Here is a 26875-nt window from a genome sequence, read left to right as displayed (position 1 = left end):
TCCAGTCTCTGCTCTGCTCTCCTGCAGCCCTACAGCCCTGCCACCATGTCATGCCCAGAGCACTGGGCAGAGCTCAGTGGGCAGCAGACAGCATGCAGTGTGGAGGACCCACTGTGGACAAGGCTCTTTGTGCCAGGCCCTTGGGTGGGAAATGGCAGTGGGCATGGAAGTCGAGGCTTTTACCCCGAAGGGCCTCAGAGGGAACAAAGATCATGCCTGCCCTGCTAGAAGGCTTAGACTGGGCAGAAAGGAGTTGGGTGTCAGGGAGGAGGAGCACTTGAGCTAGGACTTGAAGGATGGGAAGGATTAAAAATGCAGAAACAGTAAAGAACTGCCTACCTTTTTGGTAGAAAGGGGCACAGGAAACTGTGCACAGAGGCTAGGAGGGGACAGATGTACCCACATGGCAAAGCAGCCAGCTTCCATCTGCTTGGCCAGGATTGTGCTGGACTGACTGTTCAGTTTTTAATATTATCCTTGAATGGAAGGAAGGATTACCAACTTCCATGCCCAGGTCTCCTGTCCGTGTTTCCTACACTACAGCTTTCAGGCTCTGAGAGCATCTGAATCACAAGATGGAGGGAAAAATGGGGAACAGAGGGACCATGTGGGTCCCCACCACTGAGCTGCTGTCATCAGGCCACCTCCCGAGACTCAGTTTCTGCAGGGTCACCTGGACTGGATGAACATCTTGACCTCAGGTGGCTTGAGTTGTGTGCTGAGGCCTCCCCGGAACTGGCCCTTGGCCACTGCTGAGGGCTCTTCTCTTTGAACCATGTGAGTTGTAACCCTCCTTGGAGTGGCTAATTGAAGATTATTTCCTCTTTTACAAAACAGCATGAGAGAGAGAGAGAAAAGAAAATGCCTCCAACATCCCAACTCTAGCCCCTGCTATGTAGGCAACCAGCTGATGGCAAAAAGTCTGAAAGAGATTTAAAGATCACACAAATTCAAAGTGTGGGGTTATTTTTACCTGTTCTGGAACATTCCCCCAAGCACAGCTCAGTTTCCCAAAAGAGGTTGTCTCTGGTCCCCATATAAGTGGCACCCAACACATACTCCGGATCACAGCACCTGGGTTTGATTTTTTTTCCCCACAGCATTGATCACTACCTGAAATTCCCTTGTTCATTTATTTAGGTTCTTATTGATCACAGGGCTCTTCCCCCACTGCCTCCAACCAGACTGTGTCCCCAGAAGACCACAGTCTGTCATGACACTGCAGTTTCCCCAGTGTTTGGCAACAGTGGTAGCATGAAGTGGGCACTCAATGAACATCTGTGCAAACCCAAAGTGGTGGTGTCCATCAAACTTATAAATGTACAAGCAAGCCATCAACTCAGAGTGACTGCAAATGAGATGGGGAGGGTGACTCTGGCTTCCATTTTCCTTAAAGGAAACAAGAAAAGCTCTGAACCTCAAATATCAGTAATGTATTAAACCATTGCTTATGATAACATGAGACTGAAGAACCGAAATGTCCATGAGGTTAAATAAACTACAATACAGTTATACAATGAAGATCCTATACATACCTATAAAAGAATGGGGAAGCTCTTTGTGAACTAATAGAGAAAGATTTCCTGGATATAATCTTAAGTGAAAAAAGCAAAGTACAGGACAATGTAAAAGTATGCCATCATTAGTGGAAAAAATGGTGGTGGAGGGTGTTGCATGCATATTTGTTTATGAAAACCTTCTACCAGGGTGCAAAAAAACCTAGTTTTAATCACAACCTGTAGAGAGGGGAACTGAATTACTTGGGAGAAGAGATTTTACACCATAAACCTTTTTCTAACTTTTACATTTTGAACCATAAGAATGGATTAGCTACTCAAAAAGAAAATCAGTTAAAACCACAATTATATTTATTTATCTAAAATATATATTGATTTAATAATTTGATGACAGCAGGTCAGAGTTTTCCTTGGTAGCTACCAGAAAATGAGAGCCAGTGTCCCCTCCCCTTCTCATTCATGGTCACATCCCAAGGCCGGCCCTCAGTCTTCCTCTCCCTGCCTCTTCCCTCTCCTAAAATAAGGCAAAATTCCTGAAGTCTGGGCTTTCTTGGAAGGCTGTCACACTTGCTCACGGGAGGTGTGCGAAGGACAGGTAAGTAGCAGCTTGTGGTGGCAACAGAAATTCCCTCCATGCCAGTGTGTTCCTGTAAACAGATAAAAGGATGTCATCATGTTCACCTTCCCAGGAGTTCTACAAAAACAACTTTCCTGCTTTCTTAAGTTGCTAGATAAAAGAAGACAAGTTTGGCTATGCTCCAAGTCAGCGGGCTTAGCTAGAAACTGTGGAGTCTGGGGAAAACCTGGGGTAAAGAAGTGGCAGCAGGTCCTTGGATGCCCGGTATATCCTGGCTGCCGAGAGTTCTGTTAGGAATCAGTATTATTCTTGGAAAATGAGTCTCTTGGAAGCTACAATGTCCACAAACAGCAGAACCAACCTAGAAAATCCAAAGCAATCTCCTGGCTTGCCTCTGAAGGCAGTAAGCAAAGCCATCCTGGGTGTGCAGTCCACGCTCAGAAGGGCCTCTGCACTTAGTTTCATGCTCTGCTGTCACCATCTTGAAATTCTTAATAAATTTTTAACCAGTGGCCCACATTTTCATTTTTCACTGGGTCCTACAAATTATGTTGTCAGCGCTGCAGGAAATGGAACAGAAGCAGTTAAGTGAAGAAACGGGAGAGGTAGACCAGAGAGGGGAACAAAAAATTCTTGTCATCTCAAGTGTCCTGGTTTGTTTGTTGTGAAAAACAGTGTCTGTTCTCATTTACCAGTGTACCTGAGTTTACCAGCATCTTTCCTAGAAAACTATTTTAGGAGAGCTGGAGGATCCAGATAGTTGCACCTGTGGACATGTGGGATTGGAAGGGCATGGTCAAAGTCAAGGCCAAGGGCCTGGGTAGGCCACTCTGTCAGTCTGGGTACAGCCATGCCCTGCCAGCATGTCTCTTTATTCCTGGCTCACACAGATTACTGAGAATTACTGATTTACAGTGTAGCACTTTTGAGGAAAATCTGAAGTCATAGGGGCAGGTCTCTGATACTTGCACTTGCTCTTTGATTCAATAAATATTTATCAAATATATAGGTGCTGAGCATACAATAGGAAGGCACTTTCTGTACCCTCATGAGCTTACAGCAGTGGAGCTAGGCAATAAGCAGCTAAATGAACACAATGATACATAGGAATTGCATGTGCTGTCTATGGAGGAAACAAGTGTCCTACCGAGAGAGAGCGACTGGTAGGAAACAGGAAGGGGCAGGGTAGAGTTATAAGGGGAGGCCTCTCTAAAATGTGACTCTTCAGCTGAGACCTGAGGACTAACAGAAGCAGCTATGTGAAGAAGAGAGGAAGGCAGACCAGGGCAGGGAACAGCCTGGGAAGGACACTGGGACATGGGATATGCAGAAGTCTGGCCTGTTCATGAATTGGATGAAGGCCAGAGAGCAAGGGAGAGGGGCAGTCAGAGGAGGCTGGGGCTCCAGAGGTGGGCAGGAGCCAGTTCCTTCAGGGTTTGCTTGAAACCCCAGCCCACTGGGACCTTGGGTTTCATTTCGAATGCAACAGGCAGTTTTGGAAGACTTGCAAGTGGTATAGTAATGCCATCAGATTTGTATTTTGGAAAGTTACTCTGGCTGATATACGTACACCAGATTGGAAGCGGACAGGACCCCAAATAAGAAAATTAGGAGGCAGTTGCAGGTGAGATGACTGTCTCAGATAGGGATGGTAGTACTGGAAATGCAGAAAAATTAGTAGAAATTAAATATACTTTAAAGGGAGAATAGACAGGATTTGATGATAGATTGGAGTCGGAAGCAATTTGAAAGAGAAAGAAAAATGTCAGTGGTTGTGGTCCACAGGCATCTGGCATGGGAGACTGGATGGCTGTGGGCAATATTTACAAAACTAAGGAGAAACCAGATTTTGGAGGTGTGGACTAAGATCAAGAAACCCATTCTGAATATATTAATTCGAGATAACTGTGAGCTATCAGAGGGGAGATGGCTCTCTCACTCCCACTAGACAACTCAGAGGGAAGCCTCTGTCTGAAGGCCCACATAAAGGGACCAGATTGTCAGAAAAGAAGGGCAGAGCCTGGCTTCCTGCTTCCTCACTACAAGCCACTAGGTCCTGGGTCCCTACATTGAGACTCCAGGACAGATGATACCTGCAAGATTCAGAATCTCCAGCGGCCTCTCCCTCTTACACTCACCTCACCCTCCCAGTTGTCTCAGTTTACCATCTGCCGTCATTCATGTGCAGAATAGCAAGGTTTAGGATAAACACTCTACAAGGAGGTTCAGAGAGGTTAATCTAATATGCATAGGTCACACAGGTAAGAGAGGAATCACGAATCAAAGCCAGGAATCGAAACAAGACAATCTGCTGCCAAGATAGAGGCTCTTTCTAGCAAGCCACGTCATTCCATGTTGGTGACCACCCATCTTCAGCAGCTATCTTCATTTCTGAGATATCATGTGAAAGGCACTGGAAGGGCCCCACTGCCTGTGACACTGCCCAGAACTATAGCCCATTAGAGTTGCCATGGTCCACAGAGATCCTATCCAGTCTCCTCAATTTAAAGCTGAAGAAAAACAGAAAGAAATTCATGGCAGAACAAGACTAAAACGCAAATCTCCAGCCCTGATCTCTTTCCTCTTCACTCAAGAGGAAACCTCCTGGCTTTGGCGCTCTTCCATCTACAGAAAGGTCAGCCCTTGTGCTAGGGGAACTTTGTGGGAAAGTAAAGTTACCAGAACTACAATGCAAAAGGTTGCTTGGCAACTAGGAAAGTGGGCACGTGGGGTTTTGCCATCTGCTGACCCATTTTACCCTTCTTTCTGGTGTCCTCATCCTCAGGCTTCCTCTAGGGGGACCCCAAACGCTCCCTTTTCCGGCTCTGTACCTGGGGGACATTTGTTTGAGTTCATTTCACTTCCTGCTTTAGAAGAGCATCTGACTAGGTTTGGCTAATCATAATGTCACATTTCCCTGGCCATGGTGATTGGCTCAGGAGTGGGCATGTGACCCAATCTCAGCCAGTCACACTTCCAACCCCAGGACCCTCCGTCTTCACAGTTGGGCAGGGGCAGAAGAAATGGCTGGAGTTAATTGTTTCTGCTGCAGCAGTCTGTCTTTTAGCCTAAATCTTTAGACTTCTTGACAATTCATCCCAAATGAAGGCCCCCCTGCAGTCCCTTTGAAATGGTAGTTGAAATCAAGTGACAGTATGGTTTCCCTTATTTCCTCATGAGAATCTCTTTCACTGAGGCATAGCAGCTTTGGTCCTGAATAGTTATATGGAAAAATAAGACCTAATGCGAGAACATTCAGCTGATACAAAGTCGTTTAATTACTTCTTTAGATTAGTGATTCTGTGTGAGGTCTCCAAATCAGCAGCATGAGCACAGCTGGTAACTTGTTAAAAGTTGAATTTGTCAGGCCCAACCCCAGCTTTATTGTATTAGAAACGCTGAGGGGGAGGCCAGCAGTCTAGGTTTTTTAGAAGCTCTGTGAATGATTCTGATGCCCACTAGAGCTTGAGAACTATTGCTTTAAACCTTTAAGTCCATTCTATATGGATTTACTTAAAACATTCAAATGTGAAGGGAAGGATGCCTTAAATTGGTCTCATTTCAAACCAAATTTTACAGGATCTTTTTATGCTAATCTAGTGACTTAAAGACAGGGCTTTGAATCAAACAGACTAAAGTTCTAACCCTCCTTCAGCTACTGGTTGGCTGTGTGAATTTACAGTGAGTTATGTCACTTCTTTAAGCTTCAGTTTTCTCATCTGAAAAACTTAGAAAAATAACATCTCCTTTATAGGTGACTGCAGATATTAAATAATACAAGGACTATAAAACTGCCAGTACAATAAGATCTTAGTAAACTTCAGCTCATTATTATTATTATGTTTATGGAATTAAGGTAACTAGTTATTCACTTAGAAGCACTGACTCCCTTTCACCATCTCAGGCTGAGAATACATTTACCATTTGTCTGAAATTGATGTATGGCCTGAGAACAACACAGAATGGAATCAGAAAGCCTGCCTCCTAGGACTGGCACCTCACATGGCATTCAGTGAGCCCTCCATCTATGAAACTCAGTTAAATAAGTGGGTTTGGGTTGGATTAGATGGACTCTAAGGTCCTTTTGGGTTCTGGCACTCTGAAATTCTATGTGTTAAGCCTTGAAGTTTTTTTTTAATTGGTCATAAATGGCACAGGCTTCAGTGCCAAAATGCATCTAATTCTTAGGGTCCATGAAAGGAAGACCAACCTCTAACAATTGGGAGGCAAATCTTCCCAGAGAGCAAATGTCCCTGTAGATTTACCCATCAGTCTCAGGGACCACTCCATCCTCTGGGCTATACCAGCAAGGAGCCCACCTCCTCACTCAACCAGGAAAAACACTCTCCCTTTCTCTTTCTACTAATAATTGCTTCATCACTCAGCCTGAGTTGAGTACTCAGAAACTATAGCCAAGGGCCCTCCCAAAACAGAAAGGAGAGTGACCACTAGCCCTTGAACCTGCCAACAAGAACAAGCAGTTCAGTCACTCTTGAGTTTTTAAGCCAGGCTCTAATCCTTCTCACAAAAGCCCTGCTCTGCATATGCCAAAACATCAAATCACCTCTTTTCATTTTCTTCTTTTCTGTTTATATATTGTTATATATTCTGTTTTTTCCCCCTATACTATATGTTTATCCTTTCTGTTTTATCCTCAAAGCAGTAGCCTCAAATGGGGACCCTCACCAAGCATAATAATGGTTTTGTTTGATGATAAAAGTACAGTTCTTGGGAAGGCTGGAGGCCCTGTTCTAATACTGGGTTACTGGGTATCCTGGGAAAGTCACTTAGTATCCCAGGCTCTGCTTGTCAGTATTATAAAATAAAGGGTGGTTGGATCAGCTCCTGACCTATTATATTTCCCAAGACTGCAAAGCACCACTCAAGGGTTGGGGGCCACCATCTGGTTTTGGCCAGCTGTTTATGGATGTGAGTAGAAGGGAAAGAAAATGTGAATTGACTGATGCATATCCATCAACAACACAATCATGATGTCTGGCTAAGGGACTGGGGTGGAGACAAGTGGAGAGACCTTGGGAGGCTCACACACTTCCACAGACTCCCAGACTCACAAAAGACAGATGGAGAGAGAAGACAGGAAGACAGAACAATGGATTTACCCATCTCTTCCATTTTTCAGTTAAGGAAACTGAGACCCACACTGGGGAAGTGAATCCTTATGGCCACACAGCAGGTAGGTGTTTCCAGGTCAGTGCTCAGCCAACAGCAGCTCCTGACTCTGCTTTGATGTCATGAAAGCTAATGGGCCCAGGGAAATTCATTCACCACTAAGTAAGTAGATCTGATGGGCCCTTAGCCCTGCTGATTGGGATGCTTGTCAAAGCTGAAGGACACCCTCTGGCACCCCACCCACTCAGTAATAGCAGCAGAAGTGGTTCTGACCCTGGCTGTGTTTTTCCCAGGCTATCTCAGACAAAGGGGCTGCCTGGCCTTGCCTTGTTAGCTCTAATCAGCTGCCCTCCATTTTCTATCATGTTTGATCCACAAAAGCCTCATTGGCTGCCCAACAGAAGAGCAGGGCCAAGGCCCCAGCATGAGTGTGAATGCCAGGCTGGGACTGGCTTGATTAGAGAATATACAGAGGATATAGTGGGCCTGCAGCCTGCAGCACCCTAAGAAAACTACATCTCTGCACACAAAGGCAGTATGAGGTAGTAGAAAGAGCAGGCAGACAGGCCTGGTGTGGATAAAATTAGAGTTCCTGTGGCCAGGATTCTCACCTGGCCCTGGTTGACTAGCCCACTGCACACCTGTGGGCAGTTTGAGTCTATATAGTCTATATAAAGAGCTCTGCCCAGTACTCTGGGTGCAACATGGAGGCAGGGCTCCAAGGCTGCAAGAGAGCAGAGCAGCGGCTGGAGTGGTGGCAGCGTGGAGGACAGAGGCCCAGAGGACAGCTCTGTGGGATGGCTGTGCAGGCAGAGGGGCCCAGAGGCAAAAGGAGAGACCAGCTTGCTGCATGTAGACTTGCTCTAAGTGAATGGGATTCTAGTGACTGGCCTGCCACATGAAAATAAAGTTGGGTATGTCCCTTTCACCCCAAGAACATTTTGCTGTCAATTTCTGTGGTCACACTGAATCCACAGCAAACTTGCCCAGGACTGAAACCCATTGGCAAGACAATTGGTGTAGTCAGCAGGGCTCACTGTTGACCAAGGAAAAAGACAGATTGCCCTTATGGGAGGGATACTTCAGCGGGCTGCCCCTGTGAATGGGGAGACAGTGGATTGGCCCCAGTGGGTATGTGGTCTGAGGTGGCTAGCCTCCTAGAGGACTGGGCCCCACCCCAGGACTGGAGGCAAGTGGAGATGACACCTGAGGCAGTAGGGGTGGCCCTCGGTATAGTAAGCAGATCCTTTGAGAAGCAGAGTGCCTGTGAGGCATGGGGACTGTGGGTTGGCTGTTTCTCACAGTCTTAAAAAGGTCTACAGAGGAGACCCAGGAAATGGCGGCACAAGAACATGAGCTTCAAACTTCTGTGGATTCCCTGAAGAAAAAGATGGCATTGATACAAGAGGGGGCAGCATGAGACCGCCGGCAGCAAGGTGCCATTGGAGATGAGATGACAGCACTGCCAGGTGTTCTGAAGGAGGAAGAGGCCATCAAAGAAAAAGACGAACTCCTGAGGGAAGCACAGGCAGCGGTGGCATGAGAACATCAGCTGCGAAGCATTGAGGTGAAGGTAAGAGAGCTTCTGAAGACTGAGGTAACATTGCTTCCAGGCACAGTAGAAAAGATAAACGTTGTAGCAAAGGAGGCACTTGGGGGAGGGGAGAGAAAGGTGCCAACAGTCTCAGAAATGGAGTTGCTGGAGAAGGATGAAAAGGTGATGCCGGAGGCACTGGCGCCTCCTGTACTGAAAGCACGCCTGGTGGCTGTAAAGAAAATAAAGACCCAGCAGCTGAAAGTTCCCCAAGGAGAGGAGCAGCCCCCTCCCCAGGTCATGGAGCACTCTATGGTCAGCCCCTACCCTCAGGCTGAGCCGGTGGCTGTGGGACTTAGGGGTGGATGGAATTGTTCTGTCGGGATCAGAGATGGGAAGCTGTCTTCCTGACAGTGCAGCCCACCTTGAGGCAGTGATTACAGAATGTGAGGTGATAGGTACAATAGCTGAAGCAATGAGAACCTGGAAACAAACAAGACCTGTTACAGGAGGAATTTGAGGGTTCCTGTGTGGGTTACGAGGACCCACATGTGGGTTCATTTGATAAGGGCAGGAGTAGATGGAAGGAAATTAGGCGGGAAGCCAAATAGGATCTTACTGGAGCTATGACAACAACTGAAACCACAGCAGCAGTCCCAGCCATTAAGACTAAAGGGGCATAGGTCAGAGACAGAGCCACGACTCCAGCATGTGTGTCTGCAAGACTTCTTGCTGGAGAGGCTGAAGAACAGTGTTCAAGCTTCCTTGCACAGGGACCATTGAGAGGACTAAGGGCACATAGATTGAGAGGAGAGAATCCTGGAGGGATGGAGTGGATAAAATGAGAGTTCCTGTGGCCAGGATTCTCACCTGGCCCTGGTTGACTAGCCCACTGTACACCTGTGGGCAGTTTGACTCTATATAAAGAGCTCTGCCCAGTGTGGAGCGACACAGTGGCAGGGCTGCAAGGCTGCAGGAGAGCAGAGCAGAGCAGAGGCTGGAGTCGTGGCAGCGCCACGGACAAAAGCCTGGAGGATGGCTGTGCAGGACGGCTGTGCAGAAAGAGGGGCCCAGAGGCAAGGAGAGAGATCAGCTTGCTGCATACAGACTTGCTCTGAGTGAAAGGGATTTTAGTGACTGACCTGCAACCTGGAAATAAAGTTGGGTATATCCCTTTCACCACAAGAACATTTTCTTTGGTCAATTTCTTTGGTCACACTGAATCCACAGCGAACTTGCCCAGGACTGAAACCCATTGGCAAGACACCTGTGTTCAAATTCCAGGTACTCCCCTGATAATTGACTTTGAATAAGTTATTTAGCCTCTGGAACCTCAACTTCCCTCATCTACACAATAGGGATAATACCACTTGCCTCACAAGGTTGTTGGGAATTGTATGCAGCATCATTAGCTCATTCCTGGAAGATGGAACTCCGGGCATGTCTGTTTTCCTGATGCTCAGGTGTGGGGTTGTTCTAGTGAAGAGTTAGAAGTTCAGCCCTGATTTGGAGGTGGGCCATAGTGTGACAGGCAGAGCCCATGCACCTAGTTTGAGGATGGCTCTGTGCTCACCAGCTGCGGTGAATCGCTCCTCTTAGGATTCAATTTCCTAATCACTAAGTGGAAAGCTTACTACCTTTCCCGCCACCAAGATTATGGTGATGAAAATCCTTCATACTATAAAACATGCCAGTGTTATCTCTTGTTAGCTCATACTGGCATGTAGTCAAATCTTTCTGAGACCTTGGGCAAGTTATTAAACCTCTCTGGGTATATCAGTCAAGGTCCTGGCAGGAAGCAGATGGCATGACCAAACAGGGCAATTTGAGTGTAATAATGGGACTATTTACAAAGATGTGTGCACAAAATGGACAGTGCAGTATCTCGGGGCTAGTAATCACAAGAAGGTCTTAATACCCCTAGGCCTTGAAGGGGCAAGGAAGAAGCAGTCACTTGCACCAGAGAGGGCCACTATAGGAGCTGTGGCTGTGAGAGAAGGGGTGCAGCCCATCCAGGGTACCCTGGCATGGAGGGAATGGAAGAACAAATACCCTCATCTTGCTCTCCTCCATCCTCTGATCTCTGTGGGTGCTTCCCTTTGGTCTAATCAAACTGGAAGCCAAAGGGTAAGGAGACTGATATCACAGTCCCCAAGGGAAGGCCTCCCAGGAAACAGTGCAGGGTGGAAAATGGTAGAAGGCATTTGGCAGGTAACGAGCACACTGGGCTTCAATGTCTTCCGCAATTAAAGGAAGGTACCGAATGAGATGATATCTCTATCTATGTCACCTGCTGATGGAGTCTCAGAACTCTTCTCAAGCTTCAGATCGGGACCTAAGAAGGTTAGACCCAGGAGGGAATCCAAGCCCTCTCCTGGGGAGATCTTTAGTGGGCAAGCCTGTCACAGAGGAAGTATTCTCTGGAATTACTATGTTTTAGTAGGTATTTTTCTCTTTTATCCAAAGTGAGCCAGGTGCATGTCTCAGATGCTAAACAGTTGCCCTTCTGTTTTCATTCATCGGAATAAATATAAGGCAATGTAGAGGTCTTTTTAGGCCTTATCTTTAGAAATAATAAATTGCACACAAGTGAACACCCTGGCGCAATCTGATTTTTCCCAGCACCTTTGAGCTGACAGTCAGTGTGGCTTCCAGTGGAGAAATCAAAGAGCTAAGTGATCCTGGGGAGACAGTAGTTCCCAAATCCCCTTTTTCATTCCATCTCATTCCAGGTGGGTGATACAAATCATGTGCTTGAAAAGATAAGAGACAGCTTCCCAGGAAATCTCAGTACAGGCAATCTGAGACAACGTTTTAAATCGTGGGCCCTAGAATCAGTAAAACCCAGGTTCAAGCCCTTGCTGTTACTTACTAGTTGTCTTTGTATCCTTGGACAAGTGACCCAAGCTTCAGTTTCCTCATCTGTCCAATTAGCATGATAATAATGCCTTATCTACTTCATAGGATTATTTCAATAATTGAATAGAGCATAAACAGCACATAGGAAGCAATAAATGGTAGTGGAGGGGAAAGGGGGACTATCGACAAAGCTACGACCCTGGGTACACAATAGTGACTCTCCCCTAACCGTGGTACTTCATCTATGCTTCTGCTATGGCCCTCAGCCCTTTCCCTTGCATTTTAGCCATCAATATTTTCCCCCTGCTTTTGACATGACAGTGCTTGCCACTCTCATGGCCCCCTCCTGTGGAACACCACCCTTCACTCCACTTACTGTAAAATGGGGTAGTTTTTAGCTCCTGAAGCAAATCACCATAATAAAATACTGAGTATTAGTTATTCTGCCATTATGTAACACAGAACAAGGGAAAATTCTGTAAGGCAAATGGTGCTAGAATCTAGAAGACTGCCTGATTTAACTATAAAAACTGTGTGAAACCTATCGACAAGTAGCGACAACATGAATTGTACCTGTGGAAGGGCACGTGCAAGCCCAAAGTATACTCAGAAGAAAAGGGAGAAAGGAGAGGTTTGAAACATACTGAAGAAATTCTAGCCTTCCCTTTGTTACAGTTGAGGAAACCAGCTCAGACAGAGTAAATGATTTACTCAGTCATACAGCTAGTCAGAGAAAAGTTCAAATTTCAACAAATTGATATGTATTTTTTATGCCATCCCCTGCAAAAGTATTTTCTAGCACTCTATAAATATCTCTTGAAGTTTGCTAATGGTATATGGCTCATGAGTTAACACCACAAGCTATTTCTCAATGTTGTAAAACGTCATTATGATCCGTTTGCATTGTGGCAATGTACCTAAGGAAACTCTTTAATCTGTTGTCTAATCTTTTACATTCATCTTTGTGATGATAAACTACTGCCCTAGAGGCCATCCAAGAACATTGAGGCATTGTGCTCTTCCAGCCTTGGCTTGCATGTGCACATGCTCCTTCCTTCACTCATGCAGCCTTTAGTAAATGACAAAATCTTTCTCTAAAGTCTTGCATCTGTGGTCCTTTTTTCCACATCCTCCTCCTTCCAGCCCCTCTGCAATTGCTCTACTTCAGGTCTTCAGATTATTGCAATAAACTGCCAGTCATCTCCCCACCTGCAGCCTCTCTGCATTCCAAATCTCTTTTGCATGCACTGCTGATTCATTTATGCACAATTCTGCTCCTGTCACAGTACTTAAATACCTCCAATAGCTTGCTATTGCCTATAGAAAAAGCCCTTATCCCTTATTCAAGACCTCAGTGATCTCTTTCTAATGTGCCTTTCCAATGTTAACATCCTAGCTCCAATGCTCCCAGAAAATTGTATTTTTACACTAGTGCCTTCTACTCCCCATGTTTTCTGAAAATGTGTCCAGAGCCCAGTTCTTCTGCCCTACCCACCTTTCTCCCAGCTCTGCTTCCTCAGAGGGGGTTCTGTTCTCTTGTGCCTGTAAAATAGCTGCCAGTGGTTTCCAAGGCCACGTGCTTCTGTGTTCAAATTCAGCAGAAAAGAGGAACATCTGCTTCCTGGTAGATCTCATTGTCCCTGACTGGCCTGACTTCCATCATACACTCATCCTTGAATCAGTGCTTGTGCCAAGGGTTGGGATGACATCACTATAGAAACTCCCTGAATGTCTCAGTCATGACGCTTGAGTGGGACTGACCCCTATCTTCAAGTCCAAGGATGAGCCCTGACTGACCTTGAGTAGTAAATGCTCTGGAGGCCTTTCTTCCATGGGCCTTTCCCTTGCTCTCCTAGCTAGAAAGCAAGTCCTTTCTCCTCTGAACTTGTAAAAATCTTTCCCAGCATTTATTCTATTGCAGTTACCACTGTCCACCTTGCATTAAAGCTCTCTGTCTTATCTCTGTGTCCTCAACATCAATCATGATGCACATCACACCACAATCTCCTACAAGAAATGGCCTCGTGTCCACAGTCTGTGACTAAGCAGCCCCCTCTGAGTTACTTTACATGATCATATCTACCCTGTCTCCCTGCTGGCCATACTGATTAGACCTGGGATGGGCACCTAATCCAAAGGCAGGCAACAATAGGCTGGCCCTCAGTTTCTGGGGGTTGGGAGTGAGCCTTCTACCCAGAAACCTTACTGATTAGCTTTGAAGACCATGAGTGAGTTTCTCCGGTGAGCAGGCAGAAGCCACAGGCAAAGAAAAGACAGAGTTGAGATCAAACACAGTTATCCTCAGGAATAAGGAAACTGAGACTCAGAGTCGACAACTAACTTGCCCAACAGGTAGCCCAATTCTAAAGCCTTCTCTCCCAACCAGTACACCATACTCTAAACTTACTACCAAAAACAACTGCATTGCATTCAGTGCAGACAAATCCTTATTATACAAGTCAATGGAGGGTGATGTTAGTAGAGAAGCAACAAAAGGGTCATTGGTGGTGGCTTCTTTCCCTGGGATGGTCACCCAGGCCTCTCTTCCTGGACATTAGTCTTTTGATCACTCCTTTCAAGACTGCCCAGGAACCTCTCCCCCCATATCATACCCTGATTGGGAATGGTTTTCATTTACTCTTTGCTAAGAGTGGTCTCATTGACCCTAATTATGAAAAGCAGAAGGCAAAGCCCTGGAAGAATGGCACTGTTGTAGATCCTTTTGAGGGAGGCTACTCAGCCTGTAACAACCCCCACCTCTTAAACATTCCTCTACTCCCACCCAAGAATGGGTTCCAGCAGCACTGTGCTAGGTACCTTCATTTACGTTGACCCACCTTATTCTTACAATGACTTTGAGATGTAAAATTTGAAATTAAGCCATGCAAGGCCACAGGTCTCTGACACACTATCATCATGATTTTAATTCAGGTCTGACTGGCTCCAAAGTGCATGTTATTTCCACTGTTCACTATTACCTCAAAAATGGAAAGACAAACAGGGCTATTCCATTTGACTTAGGATACAACCATAACTAAGGTTTTGCTTCATTTTCTTTTTATTGGCGTCAGTAGTATTCATAACAGATTGTTATCTTTAGCCTTTATTTTGGCAGTGGTACCTCTGTGAAACACCAAACAAACCCTTGACTTGTTTAACAAGCTGGTATCATGAGTCTGGGGAGATTGTGCATGTGGTTATGTCCAACCACGAGATACAATGTTGAAACAAGTGGCTGTCCCTGGGGTAGTCAGTCAGATGCCTTAGGATTCTCTTGCAATGAGAATATTACTGATGAGAAATTTTTTAAGGCCTGAGGGAAAACCCTCCCTCAATTATGGGACACTTCCAGTGTGTCTGAGTGGGGCTGGAAATGTGTGTGTAATATCCTGATGGGAGCTCTTTTCTGCATGTCCAAGTTGGTCCAGAAACATTCCCCAATGTAGCTAAACTCCAAAAATTCAATGACCCATATTCTATTTTCAAATTGTTTCGCTGTGGGCTTCTATTGTTCATCTATTTAAATAATATGACACAGATTTGAAAAAGGAAATGTTTAATGCATTTCATTTGTAAAGTCAATAAATTTATTCTGAGTGCCAATATGTGGCAGACTGAATAAAGATTCAGTGGTGATTAAGCACCATCTCTTCCATTAAGGAGCTTTAGTTTAAAACTCATCAAATGTTTCTGTAATTCCATAATAGTACTAACAGCTTCTTTTCTTATTAGAGTGTAGCTAATATATAATATTATATTGGTTGAAGTATAGAAGATAGTGGTTCAACAGTTATCTACATTATTAAATGCTCACCCCAATTAGTGTAGTTACTGTCAGCATAGAATGATGTTACAGAATTATTGACTGTATTCTCTATGCTGTGCTTTCACCTTGGTGACTAATCTATATTATGATTCAGATTTGTGCCTCTTTATCCCTACTACCTGTTTCATCCACCCACCCACTCCCCTTTCCCCCATGGTAACCACTAGTCACCTCTCCATATCTATGAATCTATTTCTGTTTTGTTTGTTTGTTTTGTTTTGTTTTTTCAGATTCCATATATAAGTGAAATCATACGGTATTTGTCTTTCTGCACCTGGTTTATTTCACTTAGCATAATACCCTCTAGGTCCATCCATGCTATTACAAATGTCAAGATTTCTTTCTTTTTTTTATGGCTGAATAATATTCCATTGTATATATGCACCACATCTTCTTTATCTGTTCATCAATTGATGGACACTTTGGTTGCTTCCATATCTTGGCTATTGTAAATAATGTTGCAATAAACATAGGAATGCATATATCTTTTCAAATCAGTGGTTTCGTTTTTCTTCGGGTAAATTCCTAGAAGTAGAATTACTGGGTCATATGGTATTTCTATTTGTAGTGTTTTGAGGAACCTCCATACTGCTTTCCATAGTGGCTGGGCCAATTTAGATTCCCATTAACAGCGCATTGTGGTTTTGATTTGCATTTCCTTGATATCAGTGACGTGAAGCATCTTTTACTAACAGCTTCTTTCTGTTGATGCATTACAGTTCATTTGAGTGTCACAATAATCCTACAGTATGCAAACCAGATTTTATAATCTCCATATTACAAATGAGAAGCCAGAGATGGCAGAAGTTAGGTACTTTTCTCCAAGTCCTAAAATTTGTAAATAACAGATCTGAGATTCAAGCCCACTTAATCAGGTAGTCCCTTTTATGGAGTTAAAAGTGCCTTTTGATCATACTTTAGACTTGATATTTCTTTGAGATGCAGATTTCTACTTGCAGTACTTTAGAGTAAGGGTTAGCAAACTATGTCCTGTGGGCAAAATTTGCTGCCACCTGTTATGTAAATAAACTTTTATTGGAACACAGCCACACTCATTCATTTATGTATTATCTATGGTTGTTTTCATGCTACAATAGCAGAGCTGAGTAGTTGCAATGGAGGCTGTAAGGCCCACAAATCCTAAAATAGTACTTCTGGCCCCTTATAGAAGTTTGCTGACCCCTGGTCCACAATATAAGCTTTATTGGTCTTCTCCTTGATTGTTATCTTTGGATAGGGTCAGAGGTTAGTCTGAGACTAGGATAAGGGTTCACTTTTGGGCTTTCAAAGGTAACAGTTTCAGAAATTCTACATTTCACAGGGCTTTTTCCCTTCTGCTTGACCTCAAATGTTGTGTCTCCACCTCTTCCAGTATGACTTAGAGAGGGCCCAAGAAGGTTGTATGACTTCATACCCAGAGAAGGGAAGAATGTACATAAACAAGGATTTCGTTTGCTGGAAAACTGACTCTCTGAGACCAATCCTATGCCTTCCCACCTGTTTCCTGAGTTTGAAATCAGTTCTTCTTCCACAGTTCCGGGAGATAACCAAGCCAATCTGCATATTTGAATGGTCAGGGCTTCCAGTCATACAGCCCAGGCTTCTCCACCCAATGTGCCCTTTTTGATGCCCTCACAGCAGTTTGGTTCTGTCAATGAGAGTCTACTTCTGACACCCTTAGCTCCCATTAATTCAATGAACAGGTCCTATTGTAGGCCCTAAGTTCTGTCTTTGATGCTAGGCAAGCATCAAAGTTTGGGTGAGGAGATGAGAGGCATTTAACCCAGATCTCACATTGACAAAGACTTCAAACTCAAACTTTTGATATTATTTGCCAAAGAACTTACTCCTAGAGTCACTGTGCTACACTGGTTGAAATTACATTTGATACTAGGCCATGTCATGTAGAGTCTAGTTTCAATTAATATTGCTTTAGAACTCCATTATAATTTGTGAATAACACCATAAAGCTGCATTTCTATTTTCTGGTAAAAATTTTCATATGTTAAAAGTAAACATTTAAATATACTACAATTTGTATCGTACTGCTTTAAACCTTCTTTATATTTTCATTTACCAAAGCTACCAAAAAAATAAGAAACCTGAGCTTCTTTGGATTTCCAGAAGCCCTAGTGCCTCAAACAGATTAATCTAATCAATAAAGGTGTGCCAAAATGGGCATTGATCCTTTCTAACAACATCCCCAAGTTTGGCCATAATTAGGTATGATTCACTTCCTGCTATCATGTTCTACATTATTGTACATCTCAGGATCCAATCAGGTCAATGAGGAGGAACTCTCGCGATTATGGGAATCATCCCCTCTTCTGTACCTCCCTTCTAGAAAAAGGGAGAAAGATTAGCCCAGAGCAGGGCTTATATTAAAATCTCAGATATGGGACAACCCCAGAACGGTCTACTTCATCAATGGAACTAAAATGCAGACTCTTTTGCACACAGCTGTGACCCAGTATGCAGACACCCAGATATCATTAGAGGAGGATCAACCAGCAGAATTGTCTGCCAATCATCTATTTAACTTGACTCTGTGCTGTCTACAAAGCTGATATTAATATATATGTATGTTGTACATACATATACACAATATACCCACATATACATACATGTATAATATATATACATATTCACACATGTATGTAATTTATTGAATTAACACTAATTTATGAAATTTTTCTTCCACTTTCAGGTGTTAGCAATGAAAGCTTTTGTATCTTTTCATGACCTGGTGAAACCCAGAGTCTAACGGGCCACTTTGGGTGGGGGTAATCATTCACTTAACAAACCTTTATTAGGATATCTAGACACACAAGCCTAGAGAGCTGAGTAAGGTGGCCTCTGTGAGGGACTTACAGAGAGCAGTGGTGGAAACCAACTCCCATATAAGTCAGACCACAGAAAAAGTGGTGTTCTAGAGCTATAAACTAGGTGTTGCTATATCTCCAAGGAGGAAGCAGTGAATTGGAGCTGGAGGAAGACCTCACCTAGAAGAAGTAATATTTGGCTGGGCCTTGCAAAATCAGGAGATTATGAGAGAGAGAGAGATGAGGAAGAAGGCTTCAGACACAATGTAACAAACACTATTTAATCACCAACCTTCTACCAAAAATACCAAACTGCATGACTTTCTTGGAATAAACACTCAGCAAACATTAGCTTTTGTAATACTAGTTTGATTATAGGTGCAGACAGGTCTAATGCTAGCCTGTATAGCACATTTGATCTGTTGGAAGAGATCTAATAGGTTACTAGACCCAAAGGTCTCTAGACATTCAGAAGTCAAAATCAGGGCTCACGACTTGGTGAGTTGGGCTAGATTTCAATCCTACTTACAGCCCCACTTACTGCTCATGCCGAGCTCTTTTGTGCAGTGAACAGCCTGCTCAAATATATATGGCAACCCTAAGTGTAGGAAACTCAAAGACTCATGAAACATGATCTCTGCCCTTGAGGAGATCATCTGGTCAAGGAAAGAAATATGGAATAACAGATGCTGCTATCACACATAATAAATTCATGTGCAAATATTATGGGAGTGAGCATGAAAGCGTGAGAGGCATGAAAACGTGTGGCTAGTTGAATGAACACTGAATGTGCTTAGGAAGAAAGGGGGAAGTAGCTTCACTTCTCCACACCTGTATTTCCAAAGCCTAGAAGGGTCATCAGAATGACTTGAAAAGCACTTAATTATTCAGCCATAAAAAACAAGAAAATCCTTGAATCACTATGTTTTACACTTGAAACCAATATAACATTGTATATCAACTACTTCAATAAAGAAAAAGAGGAAATCCTGCCACTTGTAACCATATGGATGGACTTTGAGGTCATTATGCTAAGTGACATAAGTCAGACAGAGAAAGACATATACTGTATGATCTCACTTTTGTGCAGAATCTGAAAAAAGAAAAAAACAAATGCATGGAAAAAGAAATCAGACTTGTGGTTACCCGAGGTAGGGGATTGGGGGAATGAGGATTGGGTAAAGGTCGTCAAAAGGCCCAATTTTCCAGTTATAAGTAAGTACTAGGGATGTAGTGCACAAGATGGCGACTACAGCTAACACTGCTGTATTGTATACAGCAAAGTTGTTAAGAAAGTAAATCCTAAGTTTCTTATCGCAAGGAAATATATATATATGTATATATATATATATATATATATATATATACATGTATCTACATGAGATATTGGATGTTAACTAAACTTACTGGGGTAATCATTTCATAATATATGTAAATCAAATCATTATGCTGTATACCCTAAACTTAGACAGTGCTGTATGTCAATTATATCTCAATAAAGATGGGAATGAAAAAAAGGAACAATTTAAAACTAAAAAAAGAAAGAAAGAAAGAAATTACAGACCCCTGGCCTCTTCACTCACCCATCTGGGGCACAGCCTAAGAATCTGCATCATATTAAGTTCTCACAAATGATTCCAGTGCTTTGCTGGTTAGGAAGAATGGGTGTGAACCAAGCCCCACTCAACCTCTACTCACCACCGGGCACCCAGTTTCTCTCAGTGAACTGATAGGTTCAGAATTTTCTCCCTACAACAAAAAGGAAATTAAAGTTCTGTGGTCACTAGGGCTGAATGCCCAGGTGAAATTTCAGTTCTGATTTAGACAGAAAAGGGCACCTGAGACCTGAGGTGATTGGCACATCCACAGAGCTGGCTACCTAGGGTTTTATGAGCACTTTGAATTCCCTGATATGACCCCTGTAAGGATGCAGGGAGCAGGAAGACACAGCCTGGCCAAGAGAGTAGCCTACAGGACGAGTCCTGATGACAACCGCAGAGGAAACCATTCCTGTGCCTGTGAACCTGACCATGAGCCCCACACCCACCAAAGGATTCTTCCTTCCTGACTTCCTTGATTATGACCTGTTTATTTGGGGAATTCAATGCTGGGTACCCAGTTGGAAGATGAAGCATATTCCTAGGACATTGGCAAGGTGAGCACACACACAAGCACTCTCACAACACATACATGCACACTCAAAAGAAAGAAAAAAGTTTGACTTTTGTTTAAAGCTCTGATGCCATCAAAGGAAAATATTTCCCCTGAGGTTCATTATGTATTGTTCTGAGTTTAAATTACTTGTGGAAATGGAGGCACACCACATAATTTTTACCTTTTTTTTAGTTAATAAACTACTTTTTAAAGCAGTTTTGGTGCACAGCACAACTGAGTAGAAAGTACAGAGAGTTCCCATAAAATGCCTGTCCTCACACAATCACAACCTTCCACACTATCACCATCCCCCACCAGAGAGAAGGACATTTGTTACAATCGGTGAGACTGCACACACACAGCATCACTCAAAGTCCATAGTGTACTTTGGTTTCACTCTTGGTGTTGCACATTCTATGGGTCTAGAAACGTATTTAATGGCACATATCCACCATTGTGGCACTTACTGTGCAGAATGGTTTTGCCACCTTAAAAATCCTCTGTGCTCTGGGGCTCTCTTGTCCCCTCCTGGTGTGAGCCAGGAGCTCTATTCTCTCACTTTATTTCTAAATAAAAGCCTGTACCTTGCTCTCCTAAAAAAAAAAAAGAAAGAATCCTCTGTGCTCTGCCTATGCACCTCCCTTCCCTCTAACTCCTGGCAGCCATTAATGTTTTTACTATCTCCATAGTTTTGCCCTTTCCAAAATGTCATATAGCTGAAATCATACAGTGTGTAGCTTTTTCAGATTGGCTTCTTTCACTCAGTAATATGCATTTAAATTTCCTCCATGTCTTTTCATAGCTTAATAATTCATTTCCTTTTAGAAGTGAATAATATTCCATTGTCTGGATGTACTACAGTTTATACGTTCACCTATTGAAGGACATCTTGATTGCTTCCAAGTTGTGTCAATGACAAATAAAGATGTTATAAACATGTGTGTGGGAGATTCAAGATGGCGGCAGAAGAGGTGAGACGGAGAACTCCTCCAAAACCACAAATAGTATGAAAATGTAGTTAATTGATACAAATAATCCTAAAAACAGCAACAAGAAAGAGGGCTAAACCAGACTGCACACAGACCTCACGAACAGAGCAGACCTCATGAAACAGGGTAATGTATGAAAGCCTTGATCCAGTGGAACCCAAACCCTTACCTCACCCCAGCTCACTGGCGGGAGGAAGAGAAATGGAGCAGGGTAAGAGTGGGAGCCTAGAACTGCTGAACACTGAGCACTGGAGGTCTGCTTTGGGAACAGAAACCAACACTGTGTGGTGTTCTGGATGCTGGGGAGCTGAGACAGGCAGAGTGCTTGAGAGACTGAGATTCCAACCATTTGTGGAGGGGATCCACACCCGGCTGCTCTGGGACAAGGGAAAGGCAGACAGTCTGAGAGGCGCTTCCTAGCAGCGAGAGGGGTGCTGAAGGGGCAGGTTTTGCATGGAGCTTGCTGTGCAGGGGAGGGGAGAACTGGACAAGGTTGTCCGGGCATGCTCTGCCCAGCTGGTTTGGAACTTTGAAAAGCTTAAGGCGCCCCATCCCCCTGGTTGCCTACTCAGCTCTGAGACCCCCCACTGTGACATGCAGCCTGCTGCTCCTTGTCCTAGTCTGCCAGCACTAGTTCCACAACCTGCAGTCACTGTGCAGGCATCAGGCCAGCCAGAGGGAGACCCCGCCTACAACAGCTAGAGACGCAAAGCACAGAAGCTTACTCCTGTGTGCTTGGCCCACTGGCTCTGACACCAGAGACAGGAACAGCAAACTGGAATCAGGAAACAGATCATTCTTCCCCTCAGGCACTAGCTCTGCTCCCCTACGACTCCCAACCTTATTCTAGGGGCTGAGCAGCTCCAGAGACTGGAGCTTCTGGGCACTAGTGGGCAGTACACAGAAATATGTAACATCAAAAGCACATGGTTCAGACTAAAGTCTCATAAACCCCTGAAAAAGGGTCAAATGAAACTGAACTCACCAATTGGCCTGAAAGAGCGTTCAAAATAAAAATCATAAACATGCTTCTGGAGGTACAGAAAAATGCTCAAGCACTCAGGAATGAATTTAAGTTGGAGATTCAATCATTAAGAAATTCCATATCTGAAAGGAAACATACAATGGTGGGATTTAAAAGCAGATTAGATATAGTAGAAGAGAGGAATACAAAGAAGCTGAGACACAGAGAGAAAAAAGAATCTCTGAGAATGAAAGAATATTGAGAGAACTGTGTGACCAATCCAAGAGGAACAATATTCGCATTATAGGGGTACCAGAAGAAGAAGAGAGAGAAAAAGAGACAGAAAGTGTCATTGAGAAGGTAATTGCTGAAAACTTCCACAATCTGGGGAAGGAGATAGCCTCTCAAGCCATGGATGTACAGAGATCTACCAACACAAGGGAACCAAGGAAGACAACATCAAGACATATAATAATTAAAATGGTGAAGATCAAGGATAAAGATACACTTTTAAAAGCAGCTAGAGAGAGAAAAAATCACATACAAAGGAAAATCTATCAGGCTATCATCAAACTTTTGAATAGAAACCTTACAGGACAGAAGAGAGTGGCATGATATATTTAATGCAATGAAGCAGAAGGGCCTTGAACCAAGAATACTATACCTGGCAAGGTTATACTTTAAATTTGAAGGAGGAATTAAACAATTTTCAGATAAGAAAAAGTTGAAAGAATTTACCTTCCACAAACCACCACTACAGTGCATTTTGGAGGGACTCCTATGGATGGAAGGATTCCTAAGACTAAATAGATGTCACCCAAGGGATAGAATAAGAGTACAGAATATGAATCATAACACACAAAGAATGAAGGAGGAAGAAAAAGGAGGGGAAAAAAAGAACCTTAATATTGTGTTTGTAATAGCACACAAAGTGAGTTAAATTAGACTGTTAGATAGTAAGGGAATTGCCCTTGAACCTTTGGTAACCACAACTATAAAGCCTGCAATGACAGTAAGTACACATCTGCTGATAACCACCCTAAATGTAAAATGTCTGAATGCACCAATTAAAAGACATAGCATCACTGAATGGATTTAAAAACAAGACCCGTCAATATGCTGCCTACAAGAGACTCACTTCAAACCCAAAGACATATACAGACTGAAAGTGAAGGGATGGAAAAAGATTTCATGCAACTAACAGGGAGAAAAAAGCAGGAGTTTCACTACTTGAATCACACAAAATAGACTTCAAAACAAAGAAATTAACAAGATACAAAGAAGGACATTACATAATGATAAAGGTGTCAGTCCAATAAGAGGATATAACTATTATAAATATCTATGAACCCAACACAGGAAGACCTACATATGTGAAACAAATACTAACAGAATTAAAGGAGCAAATAGAATGCAATGCTCATTTTAGGAGACTTCAACACACCATTCACTCCACAGGACAGATCAACCAGACAGAAATAAGTAAAGAGACAGAGGCGCTGAACAACATATTAGAACAGATGGACCTAATGGATATCTACAAAACACTCCATCCAAAAGCAACAGGATACAAATTGTTCTCAAGTGAACATGGAACATATTCAAGAATAGATCATATAGTAGGCCACAAAAAAGGCCTCAGTAAATTCAAAAAGATTGAGATTGTACCAACCAGCCTCTCAGATCACAAAGGTATGAAACTACAAATAAATTACACAGAGAAAATGAAAAACCTAAGAACTCATGGAGGCTTAAAAACATGCTACTAAAACATCAATGGATCAATGATCAAGTAAAAACAGAGGTCAATATGGAGACAAATTACAACAATAATTCAACACTGCAAAAATCTGTGGGATGCAGCGAAGGCCGTGCTAAGAGGAAAATATATTGCAATAGAGGCCTACCTGAGGAAAGAAGAACAATCCCAACTGAACAATCTAAACTCACAATTAATGAAACTAGAAAAGAAAGAACAAATGAGGCCCAAAGTCAGTAGAAGGAGGGCCATAATAAAAAATTGAGAAGAATAAAACACTAGAAAGAATCAATGAAAGAAGGAGCTGGTTCTTCAAGAAAATAAACAAAATAGACAAACCTATCAAGGAAGAATAAAGTTGGAGGAATTACACTCCCTGACTTTAAGCTCTACTACAAAGCCACAGCAATAAAGATAATTTGATACTCACACAAGAACAGTCCCATAGACCAGTGGAAAAGAATAGAGAGCCCAATATAAACCCAAGAGTATATGGTCAATTAATATATGATAAAGGAGCCATGGATATACAATGGGGAAATGACAGCCTCTTCAACAGCTGGTGTTGGCAAACTGGACAGCTACATGCAAGAGAATGAAAATGGAGTATTGTCTAACCCCATATACAAAAGTAAACTCAAAATGGATCAAGGATCTGAATGTAAGTCATGAAACCATAAAACTCTTAGAAAGAAGTATAGGCAAAAATCTCTTGGACATAAACATTAGCAACTTCTTCATGAACATATCTCCCTGGGCAAGGAAAACAAAAGTAGAAATGAACAAGTGGGGCTATATCAAACTAAAAAGCTTCTGCACAGCAAAGGATACTGTCAGTAGAACAAAAAGACATCCTACAGTATGGGAGAATATATTCATAAATGACGTATCCAATAAGGGTTGACATCCAAAATATATAAAGAGCTCATGCACCTCAACAAACAAAAAGCAAATAAGTCAATTAAAAAATTGTCAGAGGAGCTGAACAGACACTTCTCCAAAGAAGAAATTCAGATAGCCAACAGACACATGAAAAGATGCTCCACATTGCTACTCATCAGAGAAATGCAAATTAAAACCACAATGAGATATCACCTCATGCCAGTTAGGCTGGCCACCATCCAAAAGACAAACAACAACAAATTTCAGTGAGGTGTGGAGAAAGGGGAACCCTCCTACACTGCTGGTGGGAATGTGAACTAGTGCAACAATTGTGGGAAGTAGTATGGAAGTTCCTCAAAAAACTCAAAATAGAAATACCATTTGACTCAGGAATTCCACCCTTAGGAATTTACCCTAAGAATGCAGGAGCCCAGTTTGAAAAAGACATATGCACCCCTATGTTTATTGCAGCACTATTTACAGTAGCCAAGAAATGGAAGCAACCTAAGTGTCAACCAGTAGATGAATGGATAAAGAAGATGTACATATACACAATGGAATATTATTCAGCCTTAAGAAGAAAACAAATCTTACCATTTGCAACAACATGGATGGAGCTAGAGGGTATTATGCTCAGTGAAATAAGCCAGATGGAGAAATACAAGTATCAAATTGTTTCACTCATCTGTGGAGTATAAGAACAAAGAAAAAACTGAAGGAACAAAACAGCAGCAGACTCAATGAAGCCAAGAAAGTCTAACAGTTACCAAAGGGAAAGGGTCTGGGGATGATGGGTGGGAAGGGAGGGATGGCGGGGATAAGGGCATTACAATTAGCACACATAATGTAGTGGTGGGGACAGAGGAAAGGCAGTATACACAAAGAAGACCAGTAATGATTCTATAGCATCTTACTATACTCATGCGCAGTGACTGTAATGGGGTATGTGGGGGGTACTTGATAATAGGGGAGTCTACTAACCATAATGTTGTTCAAGTATTTGTACATTAATGATACCAAAATAAAAAGAAAAGTAACCTCTAGAGGTGGTTTGTGGGAGGTAAATTCCCTCAGCTTTTGCTTATCTGGAAATTGTGTTATCCCTCCTTCAAATTTAAATGATAATCTTGCTGAATACAGTATTCTTGGTTCAAGGCCCTTCTGTTTCATTGCATTAAATATTTCATGCCATTCTCTTGTGGCCTTTAAGCTTTCTGTTGAGAAGTGTGATGATAGCCTGAAGGGTTTTCCTTTGTAGGTGATCTTTTCTCTCTCTCTGGCTGCTTATAGTACCCTGTCCTTGTCTTTGATATTTTCCATTTTAATTATTATATGTCTTGGTGATGTCCTCCTGTGTCCCTTGTGTTGGGATATCTGTTGGCTTCCATGGTCTGAGAGACCATGTCCCTCCCCAGCTAGGGGAAATTTTCAGCAATTGTTTCTTCAAGACACTTTCTATCCCTTCTTCTCTCTTCTTCTTTTGGTACCCCTATTATGCCATTATTGTTCTGTTTGGATTGGTCACACAGTTCTATCAATATTCTTTCATTCCTAGAGATCCTTTTGTCTCTTTCTCTCTGCTCAACTTCTCTGTATTCCTGTTTTCTGACTTCTATTCCATTAATCATCTCTTGCACCTCATCCAGTCTGCTCTTAAGTCCTTCTATTGCTTGTTTCATTTCCCTCCAGACTTCATCCCTTAGCTCTTGCATATTTCTCTGCAGCTCTATCAGCATGGTTATGACTTTTATTTTGAATTCTTTTTCAGGAAGATTGGTTATATCTGTCTCACCAGGCCCTCTCTCTGGTTTTTTGAGTGATTTTGGACTGGGCCAGTTTCTTCTGCCTTTTCATGGAGATGG

The sequence above is a fragment of the Manis javanica genome, chromosome 11 (assembly GCF_040802235.1).
Source record: "Manis javanica isolate MJ-LG chromosome 11, MJ_LKY, whole genome shotgun sequence".
NCBI classification, from domain to species: domain Eukaryota; kingdom Metazoa; phylum Chordata; class Mammalia; order Pholidota; family Manidae; genus Manis; species Manis javanica.
The sequence above is the reverse complement of the archived record's forward strand: the minus strand, read 5'-3'. Positions refer to the sequence as shown.